This window comes from Dermacentor silvarum, chromosome 3 (genome assembly GCF_013339745.2).
Source record: "Dermacentor silvarum isolate Dsil-2018 chromosome 3, BIME_Dsil_1.4, whole genome shotgun sequence".
Classification (NCBI taxonomy): domain Eukaryota; kingdom Metazoa; phylum Arthropoda; class Arachnida; order Ixodida; family Ixodidae; genus Dermacentor; species Dermacentor silvarum.
In genome coordinates this window covers 133289093-133295558 of record NC_051156.1, presented here as the reverse complement: position 1 = coordinate 133295558, position 6466 = coordinate 133289093, and positions in this window count along the sequence as shown.

The following is a 6466-nucleotide window of genomic DNA, read 5'->3' as shown; positions in this document are numbered from 1 at the left end:
TGCTCGCTTTCGTTTTACCAGAGACGATGAAGCTATGGTGACAATCGAGAGCAGCTGTCAGCTACAATTTGATCGGTCAAATTGGAGATCTATGCGTTAATGTCCTTAGATCGCAATGTGGATCTTTACTTTTTATCGCTATGCATCATTACTTTTGAGCAGATCTAACAACTCCTAATAAATGGAAAAGCTAAACTTACACTTGCTTTCTTTATGAGATGAATATTCAAGTTTGCAGTTTGGCATAGTGGGAAAACTGCTTGTCTCTTAGCTGAGCGTAAACTACCAGAAATAGTTTCGCTCTATTTCTCATTCATGATTCTCTCGTTTTATTATCCTGCCCTTTTTAACAAATGAATGAAGCTTTGCAATATTGCAAAGCTAGGACTGATAGCAATCCAACTAGCTTTCCTCCTATGTAATGACGTTCACTCCCCTAGGCCTGGTTTCAATCTCAAATTCATTTCTTAAGCGCTATCTTGAATGACAATCGAAACATTTGAGTGTCGTTTTTTCTGCATTCCTCACTGAGGGCCACATATCTAGAGTGACTGAGGAACTGCCACACAAAAACTACTTCATAAATACGGAAACAGAGATGATGTTGCGAACTACCTCCAAATTTCTAAGTATGTGAAATGATCGAATATGCACTCTGCAAGCGCACTTCTTAATATATAAAAGCATATATCCTACTCGAAAGCTTCCAAAATGGGCTGGAATGGGGATTTCCACAAGAGCGCAATCAGTATAGCTCACGACTTTGCCATAGGAGAAAATGAAGGAAGGCTGACGACTTCTGTAGAGAGTTCTATGAAGCCTTTCATAGCGTAGCGCATGTAAAGCTACAGTTGAATTCACAATCCCTTTATTTCCAACATAGAAGTGTGCTAACCATACAAATGGGCAGCTATAATATTATTCTATAAAAACAGGGTGGTGCCTGGCCGTTGCCGCCACATTATGGCGAAGACATAATTTAAAACGGTGCTTGTGCTAACATTTAGATAGTCAATAATGAACTCCATGAAGTCAAGATTATTCCAGGGCATAAGACATGCGGCCTCCCTCATAACCTCTTGCGAAGTTGCGATAAGCTATACAGTTAAATTTAATTTAAATGTTCCTGCAACGTTCCTGAGGGACTACTATTTCTGGGACCACTATTTGTTTTCAGACGTTATCGATGTCACGTAGAATAGTTTCAAATTTAAGCAGTGAACGAAGACATTGCTTGAAGAGTTAGCATATAGTCAGCTTTTAAAAATATTTGATTTAAATAGTGCCTTTTAAAAGAGTGTATATAGTGCGGGCGAAGAGGGGCAGATATAAGTTTATGAAAAACGCAATGCAGGCACCATTTCCCACAAAAAAAATCAGATTTCAAAATTTTTCTACGATAATGCAATAAAACTATATCGGACTGTATATTTCGAGTAACTGCAACTAAAAGTAAATGCATTGATTGTGATGTAAACAGCAACTTGCAAACTTTCTTACTCGAGAGAGCTGTAGTATTCAAACACCAGCTCTGTCTTGGAAACAATTATCCAACGAACCTTCGATTACGGCGTAATAATATGGGATCGCGTGGCTAAATATAACACACCAAAAATATGAACAATGGCACGTACGCTAACTAGCTTTTTTGTCAGTTGCATTGGCGAAGCTCTGTAATTAATATTTACCCAAGACGTCACCCTTAATCAGTACAAAAACAACACAATTAGCATTAACAATTAGCTGAGCATTTTCGCATCAGGTAAATAAACGAGAATACTTCGTCGACATTCTGGCACGTTGTTGTACCAAAACCGAAAACCATACTTGTACCGAAGTCCTGGCACAAAATTGCCAAAAATTAGTGGTTCGCCTAATAACGTCTAATAATGTAGCTGAGTTATTGAGTAGTTGAGTTGAGCAGTTGGAGTTTAACCAATGATTGGTTAAAATGTTTTCTATACTAAATGTTGACAATCTAGTAAGGTAAAATATTGGTTTCATAATATTAAAATATTTATAGGCAAGCTGAACTTTAGGACATTGGGCTTTTGTCAGTCATCTCACAATAATAATGCACTTCATGTCATTGATTTTCGCTACCAAAATAAATAACTATTTTGCTGAACTTTTGAGGTTATGAGACTTACAATTTGAAACAGTCCTTCTAATAATTCAAAGTTTGTTCTGAAATTTCGCTCATTCCTCATATATGAAGAATTCAATGCAAGATTATTTGTACTAAAAAAGGGATTTTTTTCATTCACCAGACAGTAGCCGAACCTACAAAAAAAGCGGTGGTTTCTCCGAAAAGTAACACTTCGCCGTTGAAGAAAAATTCCTCCTTGCCCGGGATTTAAACTCGGGACCGACGCCATCGAAGCTAACCTGGAGGGGTATTCTGGCAGAGTCCACCTAGTGGACTATCCACTTCGACTGTCGCGATTGGCTCCAGCTGCACGAGCGAGAAGCAGCCATCCAGTCTCCTTCTCGCTCGAATACCCCCCCCCCCACACACACACACACACACAGGTGTGTAAGAAATCTCAGATCAAGGGCAGCATAATCCAGAACTCTAATGATGGGGACAGAGAACATTGCGAAGCAGTTCAACAGAAACCCGCAAATTGAAGGAAGTTTCATAAAAGCAAAGCTTCTCCACCTTGCGCGATTTCGCAGAACTAATTTACGAAATTCTGTGCCCATGTCGATTATTTCGCTATAGGTCTGCGATCTGCCAGCCTCCAGGCTAGCATAGACGGCACGGCGGCCGCCCGGGAAAGGTGTAGGTTCCGAGGTCAACTTCATGTTCAGGACACATTTTTCTTCAACTACGAAGCTTTATTTTCGGAGCAAGCCGCATACGGTTTCTTTTCTGGCATCTGTTACTGTCGGGCAAATAACACGTTTTCCCTTTCAAGGTTCTTCCTCCAGACCTTGCGGGCTTCCGCTGAACTGATTTGCAAGAAAAAAAAATTGTTCGTTGCTGGCGTTTTCACTTGAAATCATGAAATATAAACCACAAACCACATTATTTGTTATCTTTAACATCGAGCGTTTTCCTGTATTAGATTCATGCCTGGAGGAAGTTTTATCTTATGAATAATTGTATAAAAAGTATGCTTGTATTACATTTTCTCTGTGAATTTTTATGGGAAATTTGTTAACTACCCTTTAACAATGTTTTGTTAGTCCCGGAAAGCATCTAAAGAGCCTTCTACTGCTCACTGAGATCCACAATTCACTTCAAACTTTGACCTGAATCAGAGTCAATATTCTTGGAACATGTCAAAACCCGCTCCGAAAGGAATAAAATGCCTTCGGAGGTTGGTTCAGCTCTGAACTGATTTGTTCCAACCGCAGCATGACTTCCCAGTGGTGACCAGCGTCTAATTTGTTTGTTTGTTTCGCATGCTTGCTTCTCTCTCAAATAATTGCCTTCACCGGCTACGAAAAACTTATAGACTCCAGATGTTATTGGGCGGCTTGTTAGGGGGAAGGGTGCGGATTAAAAGAAAGCATTTAGTTCTAGTTGGGAATTAAGATATATTAAGTATACATTTAAGACGTAAATAAAAAGCTGTGTGCTACTACAGATAAAGTTGTCTGAATAAGTTCTGACATTTGTTTCATAGTGAATCACGTTACTTCTTGAAAGACATAGTAATGGGCATGGTGTGGAATTAGAACTGGGTACCTGCACTCGGTTTAGCACTCGGAGTTGCCTTTTCTCATATGGCTAAATTGTTTAGTTAAAATGCATAGCTTCGAACCTTTTATTCGAAGTTCATTGCCCAAGGCTTATGCTATTCCTTTTTGTTTTGTTTGCGGTGGTTCAACATATAAATATTTAAATATACTTGTTTCATATATAATTGCACATCGTGTTGGTTTTCATATGTCGTCTGCAAAATGGTGACATTTCTTTGCTTCCGTCGCTTAGTAGAACAATGTCCAAGCACCTAAATGACCGACGTAACAAGTTTTTAAATTTATTCCATACGTCAATGAATATTTTGACCGAAAGCAAGGAGGTTAGTTGTAAAATTAAAGGCTTCTTTTATTTCAACCTCGATAACTCGTTTTGAAGGTTCTGTCTGGGATCTTCCACTATACTCTTATACCAAGCCTTCTACTACAAGCAATGTCACGAGCGAAATGACGCAGCGCCACCTACGGGATTTGAGCGATTTCATTTCCTGTGTACATTTACAGCACTGCAATGCAACGCAGTTTTTTTTTTTTCATTCGCTATTGTTAGCTATTCAGAAAACTGCGTGTCGTTGTTGCTCAGATGTCGCCATTGCCACGGACGTTGTCGAGGCTTTCGTAGTTGTTTTCCACCAACAACCATGGTATCTGCGCACTCTCTGTTGTGGGTATGGGACAGGTTTCAGGCTTCTCATCGTCATTGCCATGTATGTCTCCTCTGTCACCGCCGACGCTGTTTTTACGGGCACGCCAACAAAGAATTGCCCACGAACACAATGCCATCTTGTCCAGAAGTGTTTTACCCGTTGCACATATTGTAAGCTACGTCCGCTACAGCTCGTTGTGGCCTTCAAAATACATGAAAATATACCACTACTCTCAGAGTCTGTGTGGGGCACAAAGACTTCCACTGATTACCCGGTACAAGCGTTGCTTAACAGATAAGTTCTTTGTACACTAGACTACCAAATGCAGGTCTTCATTGGCGTGAGTTCAAATCCTTGTGGAGGCTGTTCTGGACAAGGTTTATTTTTTTCGCGCTACGACAATGGCGTGCAATTCAGCTATAAATCTTGTCCTAAAAATAAGGGCAGCCGATAGACAAGGGTCACGTGCGATTTCACGCGGAATATTGCGAAGAAGGTCGTCTGCTGAAAAGATTTTGGCTAACCAGAGAAGGAGCACACCGTAAAGCACCTAAACAATTTCGCAATGAGTTAGTTCAATGACGAGTTAAAAAGGTAGAAAGGTAATTATTACATGAATATATTTTCTACTTACACAGGAAGTCCCGATATCTTATGGACTAAATAAATTCTTTGCTGAAACAGGGTAGTAGGGTGGACACTGTTAAGGAAGTTCGATTTAATGAAGAAGTACTTACTGAAATGCGCATGGCAAATGTTTTAAACTTGAAATTTGACCACAAAGAACACCATTCTGGAGCGAAAGTAGGTTATAGTAATTTAGGTATGAAGTTTGCCAACACGTTATTTTGCGAACCGCTGAATGTTAAGGAAATTTGTCCCCTATTTACAAACTTGAAACATTGCCACAGTTATGGCGTAGACGGCATACAAATTAGACATGTAAAGCATGTGATTGACGTAAGTCCACCCCTTTTAAGACATGTTTTTAATTTTGCATTTCTAAAGTCGTCTTTACGACAAAAAAAAATGTCGCTGTTTCGCCCGAAAGGCGAAGCATCAATTGCGATAGCAAATTAGTAGAGAGCTATTGGAGCAGGGATAGTAGTTTTACCGGCTGCATAAACTTGGACAGATTCACCTACTAACTGAAATAAGAAGCGTGGTGTCAGCGCGCACAAGCACACATGAATAGATCGTACTCAATGACCGCAGACAACCACTGTCAAAACGCTGGCAGCAAGCGCAGCCGCCGCAGCTAGCGAAGGTTCATGCGGTGTATCGCTTCAACGGAAACTGAGTGGCCGAATGCACAGCGCATACAAAGGTCAGAGCCGTGTGGAGATCGCTTGCAAGATACGGCGCGCGCGACAACACCGGCGGCCCGTACGGGCGCAAACATATAATAAAGAACCAAGCGCAAAGTATATGAACGCATTTGTTGGCAGAGTAGAAGCCGCCCCCCAGCCCCTCCCTCCCACGCTGCCTTCCCGGTATGCTCCTTTCGCGTGGAAGATTGCGTCGCCAGTTCGCCCGATGATACGGGCATTTTCGCAGCCATTCCATCAAGTGCAGCCGCTCTCGCAAAGGTAAACCAAGCTCCAGAATCTTTAGTCGTGGACGAGCAATAATAAGGTAAGCATAAATACCACAACGACAAAGGTAGTATTTTTTAGGTTTGAATCGGTAAATCTCTGGTGACTCTGCAATTACTCTAGGCATTTCAATATTTAGATTATTCAATATGTAAAATTTGTGTGAGTTTCTTTTTTCTGAAAAGCTAACGTGAACTAACCACGGAAATTCTGTATTACAAACGTTGAACCATAGAAGGGGCATTTCAAATAGAAACTGCATGCTGCACCCTTATCGAATCACTCAAATCACTAGGTAACAAACCTCTTGTTCTCTCCCACTTCAATTATTGCGACTTAATCATCATCATAATCCTTGTCAGCATCGTCTGCCTATTTTTTTTGTCCATTGCAGGACGAAGATCTCTGCAGCAATCTCGAATGATCCCTGTCTTGCCCTAGCTGATTCCTTCAAACTTCCGCCTGCAAATGTTTTAATTTCATCACCCAACGTAATTTCCTGCTGTCATCGAC